At 41.6% G+C, this 26474-nt stretch overlaps 2 long non-coding RNA genes and 1 pseudogene across 2 annotated transcripts in view; all 3 read right to left on the reverse strand.

Moving 5' to 3' along the window:
* LOC145514445 (uncharacterized) overlaps positions 1–26474 on the reverse strand; it is an 80551-nt gene that overhangs the window by 13175 nt on the left and 40902 nt on the right. The window lies entirely within an intron of this gene.
* Positions 4074–26474, reverse strand: part of LOC145514447 (uncharacterized) — a 28391-nt gene continuing 5990 nt past the window's right edge. Inside the window, exon 2 of the long non-coding RNA XR_014060161.1 lies at positions 4074–6080. This is a non-coding gene — a long non-coding RNA (uncharacterized LOC145514447). The remainder of the gene's footprint in view (positions 6081–26474) is intronic.
* Positions 25186–25553, reverse strand: LOC145514424 (ATP synthase peripheral stalk subunit F6, mitochondrial pseudogene; annotated as a pseudogene).

The raw sequence follows: 26474 nt of genomic DNA on the forward strand, positions 1-26474 counted from the left end.
CTCTGGGTGGAGCTGGAACTTAGCACAAAAACTCATCTCAGTAAATCCAAATTCCTGGAGAGGAAAGCTGTTTGCCTGATATCTTTCCTCAACGGTGTCTTAGTGCTATTCTTAAACAAAGAAATCTATATAAAAAAAATGGTACTAAAATGTGTACAAGTCTCTTTATCATTTGAGTAATTCAAGGAGCCACTCTCTCAGGATGATACAAAAGGATTTCTTCACCTTAGTGTCTGACGTGAAAGGTTTTCTTAGAAGCCACCTGCATCTCCTGAGCTCCCAGATACATGGAAAGATATAACCTGAGTGTGCAGAAAGTAGATGTAAGGGTGGCTGGTCCAGATGACTCTAGGTTGTGACCCTGACTGAAAGGAACAGAGAGCAAGAAGGAACCAGAGGTCAAGAAAAAATTGTAGAGTCCATTTCCTCTTTCTTCACCGAATTCCAGACATGAACTCAGGTGGGTGTGTCATGGGATGAGGGAGACCAGGCAGATGCTCTTTTCCACTCTCATCCCCTCAGCAGATGGAGCCCATGCGGTCACTGTGGGGATAGAAGGGAAGTTCCCAGGGGTTCCTGAATACCATCAAAGATGAAAAGGTAGAAGGACTCAATCATTTTAGCGACCCCAAGTATGAGGCTCCTTTTACAGTTTATCTCTTTTAATGCCTACAATAGACTGGAGTAGTAGGGAATCTTTATTAGCCCATTTCATTGATGTGGAAACAGAGGGTTGCAGAAGTGAATATGCATGATGTTCGGAGACCTCCAACCTCTCTGTGAAGCATCATTCCCACCTGGGCACCTCTCAGAGGATTAGGATTCCAATCCCCTCCTTTCTGCCAGCTCCCTTTTCTCCCACCATCCACACAGCTTTCCTTGAGCAGACCTGCTGGATCTAATAGTCACTGCTGCACAGCAGAGAACAAGAGAAAACAATATCCTAGAACATTGACAAGATCTGGCTTGGGACACAGATGGCCACTGGGCACAGCTTGGGAAGAAGGAAGGAGGAGCCCAGGCTCCATCACTTATAAGCAGAGAGCCCTCATGAAAGCCGTTTTGCCTTCAAACCTTTGTATCCTTGACTGCAAAATAATTCCATCCACCCTGTCATGTTACAGAGCTAAGGTAAGGAGTAATACCAAGACAGTTTGTGAACGTGCATCACAAACAATAAAGATTTACTGTAGCCAGAAGGAAGTTTGCTTGCCAGACTAGAATATCTCCCCAGGAAGCTGAATTCTGTCATCTTCTCATTCACTATCCCAGGAGACACCTTGCTCTCTCACTTCCAACTCCGGCTGTAATCAGCACTACTGGATGGTAGGGGCCTTTGTCTGAGCTTCTTTATATCCTCATCAGCTCAGTGACTTAACTGAATGAATGTTTGTGCGGTGTTTTATAGTTTATACATATTTTTATGTAAACCGTATCACTTATTTCTCACAGAAAAACCCAATGTTGATCATAACCCTTTCTACTGAGCACTAACTATGGCCTAAGCACTGCCATTGCAACTTTTTGTGCATTCTCATTTACTCATCACAACAACTCTATGAGGCAAATGTATTACTATTATCTCTTTATTCTAGATGGGAAAGTTGGAGCACAGAGAGGTTGGGGAAATTGTTGAAGGTCATACAGTAAGTGACAGAACGGGGATATACTCCCAGGGTGGCTGGCTCCAGAGACCATGCCCTTTATGACATGTTAAGTTTGTTAACATGTTGCAACATGCTGAACTTGTAGAATATATTTCATTTTCTATTTACATATGCTATGTCATTCAACTATCACAACAGTCCTACAAAGCAGATAATCCCACTAGACTGGAAAGGTGCAGTAAAGTGATTTTTATGAATCCTCACAGTAGCAGAGCAGAACTCATATCAGGTCTTCTAACTTCAGCCTGGTTCTCTTCCCTCTCTCATAATAAAGGTAAAAACAAGTTATTTTCAAGGTGCTCTGGAGATAATTGAGATAACAAAGGGCAAGTGGTTTGATTTTCTTTGGAAAGAAGGTTCTTGAGAAACTTAACATTTGATTATTGTTCCTGCATTTTTCCGTGAGGAGCAGCAGTGTGGGGGTGATGCCAAATATCAATCAGGCAGCGAACAAATCAGTCATCTTCTGGGTAAGTGCACACATCAAATTAGCATTTTAGGAATGAGGCAGAGAAGGAGATTTCTAATAAGTCTCTCTCCAAAACATACACCAGCTCTCAGAGACATTTCTAACTTCTTACATTCATAGGATTTTCACAAGAAAGTTAGTAATCCTAAAACTCTCCTAGGCAAATGGCGTTTTCTCTTAGAAATTGTAACAATAATAATTCTGAGGAAAGCAGTAAATTTTACTTCCTTATTTTCCAATTTCACATACCCTACACAGTGGTCATATGTGGGATGCTGTTGATTTCTAAAGAAAAGGCTTGTTTTAACCAGTGGAATTTTACAAGGGTGGAAACTTACAAAAGATGATTACTCAGTGAAATCAATAAGCCATCACTCACCATAGATATAAGAAAGCAAGATATGACCTTTCACCTTGAGTAGTTTAAAATGACCTAGAAACAAGAAAGGACATGTGGTAGTAATAGAAGCCTTTTTTTTTTTCTCGTCAATTCAACTTTTATTTTTCTCCTGAAATTAGGGCAAAATTTTAAAATTATTTTTAGAGCGCTTGATATCTTCCACTAATTTTCTCCAGCTTTATTGAGATATAATTGACATACAGTATTATATAGGTTTAAGGTGTTGAATGTGATGATAGGACTCACATATATATTGAGAAATGATGACCATAATAAGGATAGTTAACACATCCTTCACCTCACATAATACAGTTTTTATATGTGTAGTAAGAACATTTACATGTATAATATAGTATTGTTAAACTATATTGACCCTGCTGAATATTAGATCTCCAGAACGTATTCATCTTATAAGTGGAAGTCTGTACCCTTTGACTGACCTTTCCTGTTTCCCTCTACCTTCCAGCCAACCACCATTCTACTCTGTTTCTATAAGTTTGTTTGTTTTTAGATTCCACATATAAGTGAAATTCTGTAATATTTGTTTTCTCTGACTTATTCCACTTAGCATAATGTTGACCATTTTGGAGTATGCAGCTCTGATGCTTACTAACTCTGTAATCTTAGGCAAGTCCATTTCTTTAACCCTTAAGCCTCAGTTACCTTATCTGCAAAATAGGGACAGTAATAATACCAACTGGATCATAGCAACCACTATACATCAGATACTGGTAGAAAGTTGGAGATGTCATATATAAGAAGACAGTCAAGGCCTTTAATCCTATGGAGCTTATGTTATTTAAGATTACTATTATTTACACTTTTTGTTGATTGGAATTTGGTCCTATTTTTCCATACCATTTTTTCCTTAAAAAGAGATTTTATTTCAATAGAAATCATTTCCTCGCTTAGACAGTAAATTTTTTTAAACTATTGTTAAAAGTGATCTTATGAGTAGCCTTATAGATCTAACAAACAAACAAAAAAGTGAAATTTTCTATGTAGGCCAGGCCTGGAAATTTCCTGAGGTCAAAGAATCCTGGAGAAGTATAAAGTTCTTCTTAGAACAATCTCTGAAGAAAGCATGCTTATATTATTGAGTGCACAGAGAAGGCCTTGAGTAGAAAGGATGCTGGAAGCATCAAGGGGCCCTATGACTGCAGCCTCTGGAGAGACCTGGGTGGGTACATTTAGGAAGGGCCAGGCCTAGAGGTGCCCTCAGACATACGTAGTTGAGGAGACCCACCAGGAACACGACATGTACATGTGCTTGCAGCGGCCCTCTCCAATTTTCTGCTCTTAGAGGGACCCTCAAAGAGATAGACTGACCACTCGCCTGTGCAGCTTGGCATAGACCCACCCACCTCACAGCTTCTCTCTGGGGCCCAGGCAGACTTCTCTGCTTCTGAGGCATCTGGACAGTTTTATCTGGATGCTCCTACGTGGCTCCAGAACCTTCTTCCCTAAGTGTGCACATCACCTCAGCCCAATCTTTACTGCTAGAATCAAAGCTTTGAAACAGAGGACACAAGGATAAAGATTTGACTCCCAATTCACCTCTGCATTTATTTATTAACAGATATTCCTAATTAATCTTTTTGATAAATGAGTAAACATTCTCACAGTTCTTAAAGTTTCTTAAAATGGATAAACATTCTTAGAACTTCAGAACAATAAAATTTTAGAGATTTATGGATATTGGAGGCAATTAATCCAACCTCCTTTGTTCAGAGCTGAGGGAAACAGGGTTTGTAAAACGGATGGGACACTTCTGAGGACCTATGGCTAATATCTGGTAAGTCTGGGACCATGACTAGGTCCTCTGACTCCCAATCTAGTGCTCCTTCCACCTCTTGATCAATTTACAACCTGAAGCAGGAAATTTGACTATCCTTCTAATCTCCTCCCAACTTGTGCAGCTACAAAAATAGATACAATCTGGAAGCCCAGCCATGCCAAATATTGTGGCAGACTTCCCAGCCTCACTCTCCTCCTCCCCCAGCTGATGAGAAGTGGAAGCTCCATAACACTCTTGCTAGAAAAGTGAAAATTTCTCTTTTATTCCTTCTTAAATCTAAATTCCATTGCCCGACCAGGTTCAAAGGCCACTTAGGATCCACTATTCAGAGAGGAGGGATCAGAGAGATCATCAGATAAACACAGTCCCCTGTTTTAGAGTCTATAAATTTAAAATACAGGAAACAATTGTGAACATTTACATTTTAAAAAGACCCAGACTAATAATGAGGAAAACATGAGGTCTTCAAGGGAAACCTATGTGGCTACATGAAGTCTTTCTCCAAAGATGAAAGGCTAAAAAGAAGTTGAACTTATTAAAAGATTAATTTCAAATGGTGGCTGGATCCTAAGAGAGAAGCAACCTGGATACAAAAGACAAGGCCATTTGAACATAATGTAAGCTGAACTTGAGGAACTGCTTTCCTTCATGCTGACACTTGGCAGCATAATGGAAAAGAGTAGATGGGAGATATATGTACAAGGGCATTCACTGTAGCATTATTTGTAAGAGAAAGAAATTGAAACTAATCTAAATTTTCTTCCACAGGAGACTGGCCGGAATAAATTATGGTGCATCCATCCTGAGGAATATCAGTTCAGTTCAGTTCAGTTGCTCAGTCGTGTCTGACTCTTTGCGATCCCATGAATTGCAGCACGCCAGGCCTCCCTGTCCATCACCAACTCCTGGAATTTACCCAAACCCATGTCCATTGAGTTGATGATGCCATCCAACCATCTCATCCTCTGTTGTCCCCTTCTCCTCCTGCCTTCAATCTTTCCCAGCATCAGGGTCTTTTCAAATGAGTCAGCTCTTTGAATCAGGTGGCCAAAGTATTGGAGTTTCAGCTTTAACATCAGTCCTTCCAATGAACACCCAGGATTGATCTCCTTTAGGACTGGTTGGATCTCTTTGCAGTCCAAGGGACTCTCAAGAGTCTTCTCCAACACCATAGTTCAAAAGCATCAATTCTTCGGCACTCAGCTTTCTTTATGGTCCAACTCTCAAATCCATACATGACTACTGGAAAAACCATAGCCTTGACTAGATGGATCTTTGTTGGCAAAGTAATGTCTCTGTTTTTTAATATGCTGTCTAGGTTGGTCATAACTTTCCTTCCAAGGAGTAAGAATCTTTTAATTTCATTGCTGCAATCACCATCTGCAATGATTTTGGAGCCCAGAAAAATAAAGTCAGCCACTGTTTCTACTGTTTGCCCATCTATCTGCCATGAAGTGATGGGACCGGATGCCATGATCTTAGTTTTCTGAATGTTGAGCTTTAAGCCAACTTTTCCACTCTCCTCTTTCACTTTCATCAAGAGGCTTTTTAGTTCCTCTTCACTTTCTATCATAAGGGTGATGTCATCTGCATATCTGAGGTTTTTGATATTTCTCCTGGCAATCTTGATTCCAGCTTGTGATTCCTTCAGCCCAGTGTTTCTCATGATGTATTCTGCATATAAGTTAAATAAGCAGGGTGACAATATACAGCCTTGACGTACTCCTTTTCCTATTTGGAACCAGTCTGTTGTTTAAAAACAGAAGATTAAGCTACATGTTCTATCGTAACATAGAATGGTGTCTAGTGTACATTAAGATACTATGTAGCAAAAAAGATATAATAAGTCACGGTATTATACAGTATGATCCCATTTGATTTAACAGGAAATGTATATATTTGCATACATGCAGAAAATTTCTATAAGAATATGCAAGAAAATTATTTGCTGGGAAATGCTAATAGGGAGAGAAAGAGAATGAGAGGCTTTTGTTTATCATCTTTTATCCTTTGGATGTGAAAGTTTTACCATGACAATAGATTCCTGCTAGTATCTTTTCTATAAACCACAGAAATCTAGTATTTTTTAAAAACCACAGAAATCATCTGGAATTGATTTTTTCTCATAAATTTAGATTTATTAATAACTCTCCCACAACATAAAAATTAATGAATATAAGAGAAATATCCAAGAGCTATTCACCAATACCTCTTTTTCTTCCTTCCTGAAGACTTCAGCCCTTGGACAAAATCTATCCTCCTCATCCTTGCCATCTCACCCTGTGTAACTCTGAAAGCTAATACCACGTAAAAGTCCTCAATCACATGCTTTTTTGGCCTCTTACACACACCCCAGATTCATTCTACATCAGCCACCAGCCTTGTTGTGCTACCTAGAGCTGGAATGTGGAACTTCCTTCCTCTGGTTAGGGCCCAGAAAGCTATGATCACAAAGAATTGGCATGGGTGCTCTAGCAGGTCATCTTTATTCTCTTTTTTGGTGAAAATACAGATCAGGGAGTTTCCTTAGTGGACACCAGTGAGCTGCAGCAAGGCATTTGCCCAACTATCTGCAACATACTTTTGGACCACTCTGAACAGAGTGGATTGAAGGGGACAGGGCTACAGATTTAACAAAATGTCCACAGCGCGTAGGTTACTAATGATGGCAACCTGTATGGAACCACCTAAATGTCTACAAAAGCGCCTACATTTGAACCTTTTCTTTCTTTTGTTGGCAAGGAAGAGTATTTTATTCATTTTTTTGGCCACGTCAAGCGGCACATGGGATCTTAGTTCCCCGACCAGGGATCGAACCTGTGCCTCCTGCATTGGAAGTGCAGAGTGTTAACCACTGGATTGCCAGGGAAGCCTTGAGGAGGGATATTTTTTTTAAATGTTTTAAAAAATAATTTGCGGGGGGGAGGTCATGCTTTTCTTGCTTAACCTGTTTATCAATGAATCAGAAGACTGGAAAGGCATGTTTTCAATATATACTAGTTTTTCATGTATCACACTAATTCTTCTTTCCCTTCCATTTTGTGAAAGTATTCTAACTTCTGAGCTGGAAAAGGTATGAATTGGATCGTTTCTTTCCTATGTTAACAACTTGCCTGTCTCCATATCTACATACTGTGTGATTCTATTTATTCTGGGAATATTCTGGAAAAGGTAAAACTACAGAGATAGAGAATAAGGGTTAAGGTGGTGGTGGATACTATGCATTTTAAAACCCTTAGAACTATCCACAATAAAAGTACAATTTTTACTGTCTGAAAATTTAAAAATAAATTTTAAAAACTTTGCTTCTTCATTTTGAGATACCAATGTCCATAGTAATATTAGTAAATAATGATAATAATAATAGTACATATAAAAATGAATGTTAGCTCCTCACTTCAACAGCATGTCATTGAAAGGTAAAGTTCCTCTGGCTTCTTCAGTGTTGGAGTTGAAATATCTGATTGGAAACATGCATCATGTCATCTTCTGCTCCCTACTTCCCAATTTCATTCCAAACATTGTTTTTTCCTCTCACTTCACAGTCCCAGTCCTAAATATACCAGGTTGTTTCTTGCTCCTGTGCCTTTCACGAACTCTTAACTGATAATGCCTTTGCTCTGCCATCTTCCTTCATCAGCCTTGAAAACCCATCAGCCTTCAAAACCCAGCTCAGCCATCAGCTTCTTAGGAGAGTCTTCCCTAATTCCTTATACAAATCATGCTTATTTATCTATGACCACCCCCATGATGCTGGGCTATAAATGTGCATCAATGTACCACTCACCCACTTAGCACCCTACTAAACTGAGCTCCCGGAGGGTAGATATCACGTGTTATTTGCTTCTGAATCCCTGGAACCCAGCACAGTGCTGGGAACATAATCCAGCGCTCAAAAAATATTTGACGATAATTAAATAATTTTAAACAACTCATTTTTTTCTGACTAGGCAAACTAAATTACTAATTATGTATTTGAAGAAGAGGGCATTTCTCCAAAAAAAAAAATTCCCTAACAATATAATCATTTTCCCTTTTCCAACATTTTGTTACTACTTGGGAACAATCTCATGTATTAAGAGGATACAGTCAGCAGTAATCCATTTTATAGTGTGTTTTGCAATATACGGTCCCATATTTCATTTAATCAATTTCCTTCTCATTTGCAAGTACTGGTGTACATAGGCTTGCTGCACCTTTATGCAGTAATTCCTAATTACTGCAGTCCCTTTTACTTAAGAGGACAAGTGCTTTTGACTTCAGCTGGGGCTTATCCCGCACCCGAAAGCAAAGGGAGAGATATGGGTAGACCACACAGACTCTTGGAGGGAATGGGGTACATTCATTGTTGCAAGAATCTCAGATTAGTGTTTATGGTAAAACCCATGTGCCCTGCTCAAATACTAACGGATCTGGAGGGACTGGAGGGAGGGATTTCCCATCCCTGTATTCTGTATTCATCAGGCTGATCTCATTCCCTGGCTCCGGTAACAGGATAGGTCAAAGACATCTGGCTGTTCCAGGCTGGGATTTTGGCAACGTCTGGGATGAACCTTTGCCTCCAATGAGACTGCAGCAGGCTGGGTCTGCAAGGAGAGCTGCCAACCTTGTTACACTTGCCCAAGTCAAGGCTAGACAAGAGTCTGCCTGGAGCTAGGGATGCAGGCAGATTGCTAGAAGTCTGGATAGGATTTGAATAATGGCAAGGCCAAGGCTGAGGGCATGGGAACATGGCTTGGGGGTCCTGGCAACATCACTCATGAACACACTATCTGAGAAGAAGAGTGGCCTCTGTTACCTCTCTCATCCTCAATTTCCCTATCAAAGATGGAGGATTAGAACCAGTGATCTCTAAGGCTCCCTTCTTGACCCTTGGCATAGGCAAAATGGCTTGGTCTCAGAGAAGGTCAGGCAGGACCAGAGGGCAAGGTGGCTCAGAATTCATGGTGATCCAGACTTCATGCTGAGTTAGAGGACACAAGGTAAGAACAGCCCCCAGGGATTTTTGGATGGCTCCAGAAGCTCCCTGCTCCAATAAGCCTCTGGGAAGCTGGCTCCTGAACTGAGCAGGTTCCCCAGGCCAGCTAGCAAGCTATCTACTCAGAGGATACATATTTGCCCAAGGCGGCCTTCAGTCAGAGGCCCTCGGAGCTGCATATGAGCAATGCACTAAAGAATCCCAGGGGCAAGACAGATACTTCTCAGCCTGGTTGCCCGCTCCATGCTGGCCCCAGGCTTAGCACTGTCTCTCCACTTCCTTTTTAAGCACCAGCCCCTCCTCCCCTACTTCCAGTGTATACTGCATTAGGAAGCAGCATGCATGGGGGAAAGACAGCAACTTTAGAATCTGAAACCCTGGATTTGAGTCTCAGCCCTGACTGTTGTGCATTTATGTGACCTTGAGTAGATTATTTTCCCTACCTATACTTTAATGTTCTTCACCTGTAAAATGGAAATTATGTCACCCACCTCCATAGATGTCTCTATGACTCAAATCAGATAACTAAATAGCTGTGCTCTGTAGACAGAAACACCAGATAGAGCTAAGCCATTAGCCATGTCAAATTATTTTGGGAAATCGTTGGGGTCTAAATGATGCATAAATAAAACCAGAGCTGGAGAGAAAGCCTCTCTAGGCTCTGTGCAGACTCGCTGTCTCCTATCAGTCATCTGGCCATTCCCCTAATCCTCCCCTCCAGCCTGCCGGGCTTGGCTGTGGGGCCAGCCAGCCACTAACAGGACTGCTTGCTGCTCAGACCAGACAGTCCCCAGGGCTGCAGGCTTGTGCCTGTCAGCCTATCAGCTGGCACACTGACAGACAGGGAATCTGGCCAACAAGTGTCTAATCGAGATGGTACCAAGTCTTAAACCTGTCGATTCAGTGCAGTGAATCCAAAGGGGTCACAGGCAGCACTATTAATAAATGCCAGAGGTCTGGTGGGCCACAAAACTTGGAACTTCAAGGCCATGGGGTATTATGGAAAGGTGGAGGATCTGGGGAAAAAGCGTGCCAGCATTCCTTGTGCAGAAGACAGTCCGTTGAAAATGCATGAACTCTGAGGCCCAAAACACTGGAAAACCAAGCCCTGCTACGCTCTTTATTGACTGTATAGCCTTGGCCAGAGCACTTCTCTGAACTTTGATTTTCTCATTGTACAATGGGTATTACAATAATAATACCATCCCAGTAGCTAATATTTACTAAAGACATACTATGTGTCAGACACTGTTGTTTCCTGTGCTCTGTGGGTGTTACACATGCAACCTACTTCTCAGGATTCTTCTGAGGCAACTGGCTAAAGTACCCAATGAGCTAATGGACACTTGACAAAGATGAGCTTCCTGTCTGCACCCATTATCCTTATGCCTCACAAAACCCTACTGCTCAGTAATTCCCTGGTGGGCCAGTGGTTAGGACTCAGTGCTTTCACTCCCAGGCCCAGGTTTAATCCCTGATCAGGGAACTAAGATCCCACATGCCACACAGCGTGACCAAATTAAAACAAAACAAAAACCCCCAACAAACAAACAAACAAAACCTACTACTCTGGTGCAGCAATTTCTTTATTCTTTGCAAATCTGGCTTCATCACTGAGCAGCTGTGTAGCCTATGCAGTTACTTAACTACTCTGAGCCTCACTTTTTTTTTTTTTAAATAAGGTAAAACAATGAGTGATGACCTCATACAGTTGTGGGAATGAAATGAGATGGAGACAAAGTGCTTAATGCAATGGGAGCACATAGTAAATCCTCAATGAGTATTCGTTGCTTTAATGGTTATTTATCACCCCTCATATTTGTGTCATGTTTTTCACTTTATGAAGCACTTCCACATCTGTTAACTCTTTGGATTTATACTCTGTGAGGCAGACAGGGCAAGAATTATTATTCCTATTCAGCAAAGAAATGGAGGCTCAGAATTGTGGAGTGACTTACTCGAGGTCACATGGTGAATAAGAAGCGGAGATGAAACTGAAACCCAGATCTTCCTCCTCTAAGCTCAGTGCTTTGTCCCCGCTAAAAAAAGGGCCAAAGCCAACCCCCAAGCTGGTCCTTGGCCTGAAAAGGAATCCCACATGTGCAGCCAGAGGTGGTTGGTGGTGGGTGAATGTCACAGCCCTGAGAAAGTCCAAAGTCTCTGTGGCCGCTCTAAACGGAGGCCCCTCCCAGGCACCTAGAAGCCCTTGGGGGATGATCCCTGGCAGGGACATGGCTCTCAGCAGAAACAATTCCTGCAGAGCTTGCAAGTCTTCTGACATTTCAGGGTCCCACAGAAATTGAATGCAAAGTTATATGCATAAGTACGCTGGGTATTTTTCTGGGTAGATGGTCCAATGCTTTTATCAGATTCTCAGAAGCATCCCTGACCCACAGAGGGGAAAGAACAGTTGTTACAAGCTGCAACTTTGACTTTCACACCTGAATAGCTCTCTTCCAAGTCCTGTTCCCTGGGGGTGGCTTCTGTGAACCATGGCCATGACTAAAAGAAATAGCCACTAGCCTCTGCTTGCCTTGCCTGGTGTGGCCTTTATTTTCTTCTTGTCTAGATTTACCAAATTTACTTTAGTGAGTAGACAGTACCTTTATAGTCACTCTAAAACAACCAAGTTTTTTTTTTTTTTTAATTTTAAGTCCATTATTTAACCCAAGAAACAAGAGTTAACATAAACAGGGTTTACCACTTTGTCTCAGCAAACACAATTTAGATGTGCTGTTTCTAATGAAAACCAAAACAGAGCAAATAATTAAGTTAAGAACAACAGCATCAATTTAGTAGTTTACCAATTAGCAATTCACTCCAACATGTTTTGAGTAAACGCTGAGCTCACAGAACACCATGCTTAGTGCTTCTGGTTTAACTGGCCTCTCTGCAATACTTGGCCTGACTGGCCTCTGTCATCCACACCACCCCCTTCCCTTGGTCTTGGTGACGCACACGTCTCTGACCACCTGTGGGCTCTTTGTGCATGTTCTTGCGTAGGTTCTTCTTCCTCTGCCCTCTCCTTAGATAGTAGCTCTGCCCATACACTTTTGTTTTCTGGCCGGCTATCTCCCTGATGATTTCACTGGCCTCCGCAACTTTGTTTCTTTGTTTACCATTTCTATCCTGATGATTCCCAAATCTGTAATCTTGGTTATTCTATCAATATTAATTTTGCTCACTTGGATGAGGACAGCAGCCTTCTAATAGGTGTCTTGCCTCCATTCTTGCCTGCTTTGATCTATTCACGCAGCAGTCAGAGTGATTTTCCCAAAATGCAAACTAGATCATGGCGTAGGCAGAGAGGTGGGGGTCACAGACAGAGGAGATCGTAAGACATTCTCAGATGTTCAAAACTTATCCTGAAGGCACTGGTGAGCCACTGAAGAACTGTGGACAGAGTAACTATGATCTAGTTTGCATTTTGGGAAAATCACTCTGGTCTTAGGCCAGATGTATTTCTTTTTTGACCTGATTGTGGAGGCCATTTTGTGGTGATTAAAAAATATATGAGTTTATTCTTTCCACTTAGCTCTTTACCCATTGGTTATGCAGCAATGTAGAGGGTATAGAGGGGCAAGACACTTTTTAAAAAGAGTTTAGAATCAAACAAGTTCAAGGAGAACTGAAGGCTTCTCTTTCCATCTCTTTATGGCATGGTATGCTCTGGGTGCATGCCTTCCTCAGCATAAACACACCGTCAACACGCCTCGCTCAGCGTCCTTACTCACAGGCTCCTCTGTTCCTTAAATTCTCTCTCCCAACCTCCATACCCAATGGTTCTCCAGGAAGCCTTCTTGATCTTCCTGGTTCTCTCTGGATACATGTACCCCACAACTCCTAGTTCATGGCTATGTACATGTACCACCTCTTTTGTACTTCCCATACATACCTTAGATTGTGATAAAATTTTTCACGTAACTCGGTGCTAAAGAATCCGCCTGCTAATGCAGGAGATGCAAGTTTGGTCCTGGATCAGGAAGATCCCCTGGAGGAGGAAATGACAATCCACTCCAGTGTTCTTGTCTGGAAAATTCTGTGGATAGAGGAGCCTGGCAGGCTACAGTCCAAGGGGTCGCAAAGAGTCAGACACGACTGAGCACACACGCTTACACATGATAAAATTTTTCATATGAATCTGCTATGTTTCTCCAGACAAGGCTTTCCTATGTCTCCAAATGAGGCAAGGACTATGTCTGATTCATCTCCATTTCTTTAGTGACTTTTGCTCACTAAGCACTCAGGAAATTTTGGCTGAATCAATAAGATCACCCAAGATCCAACCCTTGAGGGCAGCTTTACTCTGGGATTTGAATCAAGGTTTCTTTTGCAGCTAACCCAGAGCTACCAGCTACTATCCATAGATCATCTAAACAAAGTCACCCTTCTAGACATTCACATTGGATGGCATCACCCATTCACTGGACATGAGTCTGAACAAACTCTGGGAGATGGTGAAGGACAGGGAAGCCTGGTGCGCTGCAGTCCATGGGGTTGCAAAGAGTCGGACACGACTGAGCAACTAAACGACAATAAGAAAAAAGAGTGTGGAACTGATGGGGAGGAGTCCTGGGTGCAACTCTAATCTCATTCATCACTGATTCAATGAGTCATGTCATCTCTTGCAAAAATAGTTTGTTTGGTTTTTTCCCAACTGCAAAATAGTTATTGTTGCACTTCACAGCTTGTAATGATTGGAGGAAGTAGTATATCCAAAGGAGCTTTGCAGACATGTTAAAACACAAAGTGGTAACTTTGTGCTTGTGTGAATATTACCCCTTTCCTTCTCTACTTACAGGCATCACTATTTTTCTATTCTCTTTCCATCCATGTCTGACCTTTCCGTAACATTGCTATTCACCGTAGCACAAGATGCTCTTGCCTACAGCAAACAGCAGTCTTTAAGTTCAAATTTTATAACTGTAAATGGAGTCATTCAAAAATACCAGGGTCAGGACCATGGCTGGCATCTACAATGAGAGTTCAGAGGAGTGATACAAATCAAATGACCTCTCTTATTATAGAGAGGCAATATGCCCCGGAGGGATTCATCTTAGCAAATGAAATTTGCTAAGGTGGTGACAATAAAAGGGGATGTGCAAATGAAATTGGTGAAAATTATACTGAGTATCCTGTGTAAACACCCAGTGTTTACCTCCTTTTTTTCACAATGCTGCCAGCACACCAGTATCCTGCATTTTCTTATCTACGGCCAAGTGAGTAAGGCCTGGTCATATAAATACAGCACAGATCCTTCATCTTTCCACCATTTGATATGTAGAATTTATATAATGTGAGTATTTATCTTATCTCTTGATTCTAGATATGGGAGAGCTCATATATGTGTCTGAGAGACATGTCCTTGGTGCCAAGATGTCAGGAGGACTAGATCTATGTGGAACTTTTCTGGGGCTCTTGCATAATGCAATGTGCCCAGAGTCCGGAAGAAAATATTATTGGGTGAGAGCTTGAAAGACAAACACCTCTGAATTGGGGGCAAAGGTCACAGTGACAGCTTGTTATCCCCATCTCTCCTACAATTACCATGTTTCATGGGTGGAGTGGCATTGAACCTAGAAATAAACAGGAAATTTTGCTATAGGCTATGACTTCTCTGCTCTCCTGCCATGCCTCCTTCTTAACCACAGTCCATCAAGTCAACCTTGAACAGCCAAGGGCCTTCTACCTTACAGTCCTTGCAGCTCCTTCCCTACATTTTAACCCAGTAGCGCACTTATAGATGATCCTTTTCTGGTTGGTTCCTTTCAGACTGTTAATTTCTTAGGATTATCTACCCCATAGCAACCCACTCCAGTACTCTTGCCTGGAAAATCCCATGGATGGAGGAGCCTGGTAGGCTACAGGCCATGGGGTCGCTAAGAGTCGGACACGACTGAGCTACTTCACTTTCACTTTTCCCTTTCATGCACTGGAGAAGGAAATGGCAACCCACTCCAGTGTTCTTGCCTGGAGAATCCCAGGGACGGTGGAGCCTGGTGGGCTGCCGTCTATGGGGTCGCGCAGAGTCGGACACGACTGAAGCGACTTAGCAGCAGCAGCACCTACCCCATGGGCTGACTATACAGTTCATGGAATTCTCCAGGCCAGTATACTGGAGTGGGTAGCCTTTCCCTTCTCCAGGGGATCTTCCCAACCCCGGGATCGAACCCAGGTCTCCCACGTTGCAGATGGATCCCTTACCAGCTGAGCCACAACAGAAGCCCGAATTAGCTACAGATGTTAGATTTGACTTCTCTATCAAATAATGTACTGCAGGCCTAAGGCAAGGGAGGCACCAGGTTTCTGGGACACTGCCCTTGTTAAGACTTCTGAGTATCCAGGTCCCTGATTTCTGAAAGGGAAAACTGGACACACAGTACACATATCCTCTGAAATATGCTGATAATCCTGTGAGATTCTCTCATCAGATGAGAGCTCAGTCTGATACTTTAGAATAATATACTTTCTTTGTCACTAAATCAGAAGCGCAGTTGAGAAGAGCCTGGAGTTGAGATTGGCTATAGGCTCAGCACAGGTGAACAGTGACATGGCTCCTTAGCAAGTCTACAGCAACATAGGCAGCCTTCAGAAATGAGAAGAGGCCAAATGAAAGGGAGGGAAGTGGGCAGCCCCATTCTAGCCTGTGCTGGTCAGTCCACAGGTGGATTACCACACTCCCCATTACAAGTCCCTTCATAGAGGACAAACAACCTGAGTCCACAATGGGAAGAGGAGCAGGGTGGATAAATGGTGGGGCATAGAACAGATCTGAAGAAACTGGGAATCTTAGCTTACAGGGAAGAAGGGATGTGAGGCCCTTTAAGAGCCACCTCCAAATATCTGAGGTTGTCATTAGGAAATAAGATCAACCATGATCTATGTGAAAACTAAAAGCAATGGCTGAAGACAAGCTGATTTTGACTTAATGTTAAGTGCTCCTTTCCTAACAAACAGAGCTGGCCATCAGTGGAAAACACTGCCTCGTGAAGGAAGGCGGCCTCTGCCAGGGGATGTTCAAGCAGAGATTTGATAACAAGCCGTTGAAAGCACGATGGTCTGTGAGATTCCAACTTGTGCGACTCAAAGCTAATAGCATCCAATGGCCATCTCAATTCCACAAAGTTTTGATGCCAAGAGAAAGTATAGAATCTAGTTCCAAAAAGCAGCCTTTCCTGCCACCTCCCTCTCTGTTTCCAGCACACTAATTTTCTCTCCTTCCGTGCTGGTAGGAAGCAGGACTCCATGAGAGGTGGTAAGTGAGACAAGGCTCTGCCCAGCCCTCTCAGCGTGATTGGCAATTAGCTGGACTCCAGCCTTCCAGGACTCACAAGCTCGCAGCAGGTCATGATACTCCACTGGTGCTTATTTAGAACCCAAGGAAGGAGGCAGCCACAGGTAGCAGGGGCTTAATTCTGAACCCATGCTAACCAAACATTAACATTTGCATTTAAAAACAGGAGCAGGAAAAAGAGCAATGAAAACTCTACTCAATTAAAGCTGTTTGCAAATGCAAATATGCCTGACACAGAAGAGAAAGGGACTCCTGAGTGGCCACCCCTCTCTGCTGACATTTGTGACCAGACAGAGAGGGGAGTGTATACACACGCTGGAGGAAGAAGAAATTAGAGTGGGTGGAGGAGTGGAAGATGAGGAGGGACAGAAAGATAATTTTGTTCTATACCACAAAACCTATAATTTCATTCTGACATGAAAATTAGCTCTGTAGCTAATTAGCTTTCTAATATCATTTGCTGCCATAGAAAGGATAAAAGTTTATGAATTTATGAACCTACCTGAAAAAGAAAAAAGGGCTGCAAGTTTGCAAGAGGGGATTAGCTGATTCAAATCACAGGGGCCATTTTAGGGGATTAGGCCTATCATTGCCTTTGTGCCCTAAAGAGCCTCTAGGAGCAGGCCTCATGTTGTATCTGCACACCATCACCCTCAGTGGCTGGACTGGCTTCTCTGAGGAGCTCTCCAGTATTTGGAAAACCCTGATGCTAAAGGTCTCCTTGTACAGTGGAAGACTCTGCTCTGCAGCACCCCACCACTGGTCCTAATTGTGCCCTCTTGAGACCCTGAGCACACTTGCCCTCTTGCTGCCCAGGACCAGCCTACTGTGACTTGAAGTAATTTATGAATCAGGCTGTGAGTTCACCTGGCAGCTGGCCCGCTTACCCTATCAAACATCTTCCCTTCACCTCTTTGGACTGTTCTAAACTACTTGGCCTTCTCTACCAAGATCACTGTGATCCATTTAGATGTAGAGCCTTCTATAACTTCCAGAACTCAACCTAGCCTTGAGAAATATCTCTCCTATTTTTATTTTTCTTAAAATATAATTATTGTATGTCAGCAAGATGGCAGACTATGAAGTTCTAACTCTCATGACTCCTTTAGAAACACTGATACTAACAACCACTCATGGATGAGAGTATCTTTATTAGAGTCTAAGAGTATGGCAGAGGTTTCAGCACCTGGGTGGAGCATAAAATCCAAGGTGCATTGATGTGTCAGAAGAGCCATTTTCCTTTACCTATGCCAACCCTTCCCCAAAGTGGCACAGTTCAGGGCCAAGAGAGACCCCCATGGCCCATGGTTTTTCCCACAAGGGAAAGTGAAAGTGAACTGAGCATCCAGCTTCCCCATCCTTGCAGGGCACTGCCCAGGATGCCCACTTCTATCTCATCCCACCCAGAATACCAAGGGGATGGGCTCAGCTGACTCATCCGGGAAAAGCTAGAAGCAGAGAAAAGGGGTGGGAGCTCAGAGCAACCAGCATGCATATCTAGACAATTAAACACAGATCCTACTAACTAGCTTGCAGTCTTCAATAAGAGCCCTAGAATAGATCAACAAAACTATTGTTGATTTTGTGAAAAGATAAAATTGAAAAACCTTTAGTTAGACTAAGAAAAAAGACTCAAACGATTAAAATTATAAGTGAAAGATGAAACAGTAAACTGATTCCACAGAAATACAAAGGATCATGAGACTACTATGAACAATTATACATCAACAAATTGGGTAACCTAGAACAAATAGGTAAATTCCTAGACACATGAAGAGAGTGTGATTAGTGAAAACAAGATTGAATCATAGAGAAATAGGAAATCTGAACAGGCCAATAACAAGCAAGGAAGTTAAATCAGTAATCAAAAACCTCCCAACTAGGAAAGTCTGAGACTAGACAACTTCACTGATGAATTCTACCAAACATTTAAAGAATTAATGCCAATCTTTCTCAAAATCTTCCAAAAATTTGAAGAGAAGGGAACAATTCCAAACTCATTTTACAATGCCAGCATTATACCAAAGCCAGACAAAAAACTTTACAAGAAAAGAAAATTACAGGCCAATATCCCTGGTGAACACTGATGCAAAAATCCTCAAGGAGCTACTAGCCCACCCATTCAGTTCAGTTCAGTTCAGTTTATTCGCTCACCCATTCAACAACACATCAAATGGACCAAATACCATGATCAAGAGGGGTTTATCCCTAAAGTAAAGATTAGTTCAACATATGCAAATCAATTTGTGGTTTTCAATCTGTCTGCCCTCTGATGGAGAAGGATAAGAGGCTTATGGAAGCTTCCTGATGGGATAGACTGACTGAGGGGGAAACTGGGTCTTGTTTTGATGGGCGGGGCCATGCTCAGTAAATCTTTAATCCAATTTTCTGCTGATGGGTGGAGCTGTGTTCCCTCCCTGCTATTTACCTGGGGTGAAATTATGGTGGCATATTGAGTGCAGCAAATTTGGAAAACTCAGTAGTGGCCACAGGACTGGAAAAAGTCGGTTTTCATTCCAATCCCTAAGAAAGGCAATGCCAAAGAATGCTCAAACTACCGCACAATTGCACTCATCTCACACCAACCTAGACAGCATATTAAAAAGCAGAGACATTACTTTTGCCAACAAAGGTCTGTCTAGTCGAGGCTATGGTTTTTCCAGTAGTCATGTATGGATGTGAGAGTTGGACTATTAAGAAAGCTGAGCACCAAAGAATTGATGCTTTTGAACTGTGGTGTTGGAGAAGATTCTTGAGAGTCCCTTGGACTGCAAGGAGATCCAACCAGTCCATCCTAAAGGAGATCAGTCCTAGGTGTTCGTTGGAAGGACTGATGTTAAAGCTGAAACTCCAATACTTTGGCCACCTGATTCAAAGAGCTGACTCATTTGAAAAGACCCTGATGCTGGGAAAGATTGAAGGTGGGAGGAGAAGGGGATGACAAAGGATAAGATGGTTGGATGGCATCACCGACTCAATGGGCATGAGTTTGAGTAAACTCCGGGAGTTGGTGATGGATAGGGAGGTCTGGTGTGCTGCAGTCCATGGGGTTGCAAAGAGTCAGACATGACTGAACTGAACTGATGCAAATAGATAAATGTAATATACCATATTAACCAAATGAAAGATTAAAAACCATATACGCATCTCAATAGATGTAGAAAAAGCATTTGAGAAAATTCAACATCTTTTCATAATAAAAACTCAATAACTTAAGTACAGAAGGAATGTACTTCAACATAGTAAAGGCCATATATGACAAGACCACAGCTAACATCAGACTCAATGGTGAAAAGCTGAAAGCTTTTCTTCTAAGATCAGGAGCAAGATGAGGATGTGCATTCTTGCCACTTCTGTTCAACCTAGTCTTGGAAGTCCTAGACAGAGCAATTAAGCAAGACAAAGACATAAAAGTCATCCAAATCAGAAAGGAAGAAGTAAAACTGTCTGTGTTTGCAGATGACATGATACTATACATAGAAAATCCTAAAGAATTCACCAAAAAACTGTTAGGATTAATAAATGAATTCAGTAAAGTTGCAGGATTCAAAATCAATATACAAAAACCAGTTGTATTTCTTCTATATATTAACAACAAATTATCTGAAAAAGAAATTAAGAAAACAAACCTATGTACAATAGCACCCCAAAAAATACTTAGGAATAAACTTATCCAAGGAGGTGCAAAATCTATACACTGAAAACTATAAAACACTGATGAAAGATCTAGCAATCCCACTTCTGGTTATATATCCAAAGGAAATGAAATAAATATCTTGAGACATCTGCACTCCCAAGTTCATTACAGCATAATTCATAGTAGCTAAGATATGGAAACAACCCAAGTGTTCATTGACAGATGAGTGGATAAAGAAAATGTGGTATATATATTGCATATATAATATATAATGTGATTACATATATATATATGATATTATTCAGACATAGAAAAGACCGAAATCCTGCCACTTGCGAAAACATGGATGAGTCTAGATGAAATTATACTAAGCGAAATAAACCAGACACAGAAAGACAAATACTGTATGATCTCATTTACATGTGGAATCTAAAAAAGTCAAATTAATAGAAACAGGGAGTATAACAGTAGTTGCCAAAGGCTGGGAGCTGGAGAAAATGGGAAGGTGTTGGTCAAAGGATATAAATTTTCAGTTAGAAGATGAATAAATTCTGGGGCTCTAACATACAGAATGGTGTTTATACTTAACAATATTGTATTGTACACCTGAAATTTTCTAAGCAAGTAAATATTAAGTGTTCTCACTGGAATAAAAAGGAAAAATGTAACTAAGGAAGGTGATAGATGTGTTAAGGAGCTTGATGTGGTAATCATTTCACAATGTATATATATACCAAATAACATAATTTAAAAATAAACGAAGTTTGAACAGACATTTTTCCAAAGAAGACATACAAATCACCACCAGGCTCATAAAAAGATGCTCAACAACACTAACCATAGATTGGAAATGAAAACCACAATGAGATGAGATAGCCTCACACCTATTAGAATGACTATTTAAAAAAAAAAGATAAATGCTAGCAAGGATATGGAGAAAAGAGAACCCTGGTACACTATTGGTGTGAATGTAAATTGGTATACCATGATAGAAAACAGAGTGGAGTGTTCTCAAAAACTTAAAAAATAGGACTACCAAATGATCTAGTAATTTTACTTTTGGGTGTTTATCCAAAGGGATTGAAATCAAGATCTTGGAGAAATACCTGCACTTCCACATTCATTGCAGCATTATTTATAGTAGCCAAGATATGGAAATAACATAAGTGTCTATTGATGAAGGAATATGTAAAGAAAATGTGATGTATATATAATATGATGTAAAGAGTTGTGTCTGACTCTTTGTGACCCCATGGTCTGTGGCCCGCCAAGCTCCTCTGTCCACGGGATTCTCCAGGCAAGAATATTGCTGACAAAGATTCTCCAAGGAATCTTCCCAACCCGGGTTTGAACCCATGTCTCCTATGTCTCCTGCAGTGCCACCCAGGAAGCCCTCATATTATATTTTACACACACATACACACACACACACACACACACACACACACTGGAATATTATTCAGTCTTTAAAAAGAAGGAAATCCAGCCATTAACAAAACCATGGATAGATCTGGAGGACATTATCCTAAGTGAAATAAGCCAGACACAGAAAGACAAATACTGTGTGACATCACATATATGTGGAACATAAAATAGTCAGTCATAGAAGCAGAGTAGAATGGTGGCTGCCAGGAACTTGGAAGAGAAGGAAATGAAGACATGACAGTTAAAGAGTGCAAAGTTTCAGTTATACAAGTAAATCTGGAGATTTACTATATAGCATTGTGACTTACTTAACAATATTATTTTGTATACTTAAAATTTGCTAAGGGGGTAGACCTTATATTGGGCTTCCCTGGTGGCTCAGTTGATAAAGAATCCAACTGCAATGTGGGAGACCTGGGTTTGATCCCGGGGTTGGGAAGATCCCCTGGAGGAGGGCATGGCAACCCACTCCAGTATTCTTGCCTGGAGAATCTCCATGGACAGAGGAGCCTGGCAGGCTGCAGTCCATGGGGTTGCCAAGAGTCAGACATGACTGAGCAACTAAGCACAGCACAACACAGGTCTTATATTATGTATTCTTACCATAAAATAATAACAATAATAAAAACTGAGTGGGAGGAAACTTTAGGAGAGAATGGATATGTTTTCAGCCTTGATGGTTTCCTGGGTAGAGCTTTTTACACGTCAATCAAACCTCAATAAAGTGTTTTTTATATGTATATCATTATAGTCACATTTACTGAGCACATATTCTGGGCCGTTTCATTTAACTTTTGCAGGAACCCTAGGAGTTAGATGTTCGATTATTATTTCCACTTAACAGTTGAGAAAACTGAGTCTCAGAGATGCTAATTTACTTGCCAAAGGTTACAGACCTGGTAAATTCTATAGTCAGGATTTTGAATCCTAGACTGTCATTTATTACTGGTATTACTACCTTATACATGCAGGACCTTTCACAGCTCATTGATTATGACTGTTATTACTCTGTGAATTCTCTCAGTCCCCCAGTGTGTGTGAAGAATGTGAGCCTCATAAAGATAGAGTGCCTGCCCCCACCCACAGATGGCAATCAGTGGTCCTGGAGTTAGAACCCAGACTTTCTGTTCCATGCTCTCTTTACCACAGCATGCTTACACACACCTGCTAAATATTTTGCCCTAAAATTGTTTTATTATGACTTCTATAAACACAACCAAAAACATTAACAAGTGAGATTAACACAGAGAAATACTGAATGACTGACTGTATCTAACCATTTTTTAGACCCTTTTCCATGAGCCCTTAAACATGGTATAATTCGATTCCAAGGCTTTCTACACACAGATAGATATCAGCTCCTGGTCACATATAAACACCAAGCTCTGGGTCCAAATGATTTCAGTCTAAGACTCCTAGGGGTGAGAATCCTTCAAAGCAGGCCATGAAGCTATAGAACCCTGCCCAGCTCCCCACCCATACAAAGCATTTTCCTGCCTTCCCTCCTTCCTGTTCCTCTCCCATCTGGAGGCTGGTTTTGCCCCATGACTACAACTCCCAGCCTGACACCCAACCTAAGTTCTCCTGGGTTAGGGCCCATTAACAATTCCTTTTTGGCCTCCCAACCAGATCTGTGCAACACTGTGCAACATGCTCCCTATAATCAGACCCTACTCCTTCCCATATTTCTTGATACCTATAGTTTGTAGTGAACTCAACCCCATACAAGACACTTTAAAGAATAATGTCATCCATTTATCTGATAAAGTCCACAATACATAGAACCTCCAATGAGTAAAACTGGACCTTTAGTAAAAGACATTAAAGCTGTTACAAAAAATATCATCAGAGAGCACCAGGCTGAGGGGTGGAACCTTGGGGGTGTGTGGGAGAGAGGCTTAAGAGGGAGGGAATATATGTATACTTATGGCTGATTCATGTTGTTGTACTGCAGAAACCAACACATTTTAAAGCAACTATCCTCCAATTAAAAATAAATGTAAAAAAAAGAATAAAATATCTATCAAATTACCACTCTCTTTCCAACTATCATTATGAAATAAGAGTTTCTTAAATGATTACATTCACTAGTTGTAACAAGTTTATTTTGGGAGGTCTTAAAGAACAAATCCGAAGATGAATCATATACTGCTCCCTGATACTGAAATTGCTAAACTTTTCACAGAATATGAAAAGCAAATTTACTTTTGAAACATCTTCTTCCAGTTTATAGGTCTTTGGGGATTGATTGCGAGTGTTACACGGCTACTTCTATAAAAAGGTTTGTGCTATCCAATAATAGTACTCTTAAAGAATAATTAGCATCTTTAGAATGCTAATTACAGCAGCCCACCAGGCTCCACCGTCCCTGGGATTCTTCAGGCAAGAACACTGGAGTGGGTTGCCATTTCCTTCTCCAATATCTTTAGAATAGGATTCATGAATATTACTCATCTCAGCTCATGGAATCCAACGAAGGCACAGTCAAGGAAACGACACTTGGTTGATATCCAAAAATAGCCAGAGCTGGCAGTCTGGTTTGCGGCCTCAGTAGTCCAAGCAAGGAGTAGAATAGGACACAAGGAAGCATGGCAGTAAATACTTCCCATCTACGTGTCTCTGAGTGTGTGCATGACTTGTGTCCAACTCTTCTGTGACGCCATGGACTGTAGCCCGCCAGGCTCCTCTGTACATGGGATTTCTCAGGCAAGAATACTGGAGTGGGTTCACATTTCCTCCTCCAGACATCTTCCTGACCCAGGGATCGAACTCCTGTCTCTTTCGTCTCCTGCACTGGCAGGTGGATTCTTTACCACTGTACCACCTGGGAAGCCTAAATACTTCCCACAGCATTCCAAAGATGTGACCCCTAAATTCAATGTCTCATTCCCAATAATATCCCTTAAAAAACGTGTAGCTTAATTATAATCAGTGCATCCAGTTTTGATGCCTTTATGTCTTATCTAAGAATACTCCCCACTTTCTGTTTTTATGTGATACCTATTACACAGTTGAGCTTCACTCTTTTTTGGTATAATTTCAATCTTTCAAAACTTGTGGGGAGGCTCTACTTTCCTCACAAATGAACGAGAGTCCCTGATCTCCAGGCAGCCTCTCCTTTTACCTCCCTGCTGTGTTAAACCTGCCACTCCCTTCCTTAGTCCCTCCAAAGTGGGTTCCACCTGAATTAGACTTGCTATCCTATTCTTTACATGAGTCCTCCACTCCTTTCTCCACATATTTCCCTCCCACCTCTTCATTTCCTCTACAGACCATATTTCCAGCTGACACACCTAAGCCCATTCTGGCACCCTGTCCTCAGGAAGAACTCCTTTGATTCTGCTGTTTCCTTGCTGAATCTGGTATTTAGTCTTGATGATTTTGTTTGTTTCATCTCATTCTTTACACTTCACACAATTCCTCCTGAGAAGCATCATCTTGGGTTCTCCCATCAATCACTTTATTTTTTTTTATAGCTGTGAAATGTATGTTTATTGTTACTTCTGACCCATTGTACAACTAATCCAGCACAAATTACCAGAAAAATTTTACATTATTTATTCAGGACTGTGGTTTCTCAACAACTTTGAACTTGGGGTCTTCAAATGTGAAGTTAGGGCAAGTGTTCATGTCTGCTTTACCATATATTTGGTCAAGCTTAAAAAGCTCCCTGTCCAGTTCTTGCTGACACTCTGGGTCAGCATCAACAGGTCCTCCAGATGTCTGTCACCTAGTTCTATATTCTCTGATCTTGTCCATGAAGAATTACCATACAGGATCAAGTTCCTTATCAGATGCCACTGCTATAGCACCTATGTTCCCCTTCAGAGAGACTGAGACGGCAGACTGAATGACAGTGGACCTGAAACGCCTCTCAACAATCATGGTAATCCTGTTACATGCATTCAATCCCAAGCTGCCAGAGCCGCCACTGCCGCCACCCTGTTCCCATCAATCACTTTAGAAATATAATGGAAAGGAGGGTGGAGTGGGAAGGATGGCTTTTGAAAACTTGAATACAAATAGAATTGCTAACAAGCTGTGCTACCTACGGAAAATTATGTAGCATCTCTGAGCCTCTATGGGCTTCCCTGGTGGCTCAGATGGTAAAGAATCTGCCTGCAGTGTGGGAACCTGGGTTCAATCCCTGGGGCAGGAAGTTCCCCTGGAGAAGGGAATGGCAACCCACTCCAGTACTCTTGCCTGGAGAATTCCGTGAAGAAAGGAGCCTGGTGGGCTTCAGTCCATGGGGTTGCAAAGAGTTGGACATGACTGGGTGACTAACACTGAGCCTCTCTTTGCTGTAGAGGTTTGTAGAAGAGAGATTATTACCCCATTAACCAGGGCTGGAATACAATGATAATGAAATGATGAAAGGGAAGGAGTTCCATAAACTACAAACAACTGTCCAGAAGTAAACTGCTATTCTCCTAGCAACATCTCTGCAGCTGTTAGCAGCTGTATTCTTCTTCCACCCACAGAATCAATGTTCTCATTTCTTCTCTTGATAACTTACTCCTGAGAGACCTGGCCCAGTGACCTGTTATAGTTTCACAGAAGGTGAAGCTGGGCCTTCATTCACTGCAGCTGAAAGTCTTAAGTGTGCTAGTGCTCCACCACATAGATGATTTCTTAAAATGCCCCATGGCACATCTCATTCTTTCTCAGTCCCTGGAGAAAAGCACCTGGTAAGTGGTTAAACTGAGGCATCCTCACCACCTTGCCAGTTTACACATGTCTAGAGGCAAAAGAGTAGTGCATGCAGGCTTTGAGATACGATGGGCCTGGGTTTGAATTTTACCAGCA

Source organism: Giraffa tippelskirchi, chromosome 1 (genome assembly GCF_054371585.1).
Source record: "Giraffa tippelskirchi isolate mGirTip1 chromosome 1, T2T-mGirTip1v1.2.pri, whole genome shotgun sequence".
Lineage (NCBI taxonomy): Eukaryota > Metazoa > Chordata > Mammalia > Artiodactyla > Giraffidae > Giraffa > Giraffa tippelskirchi.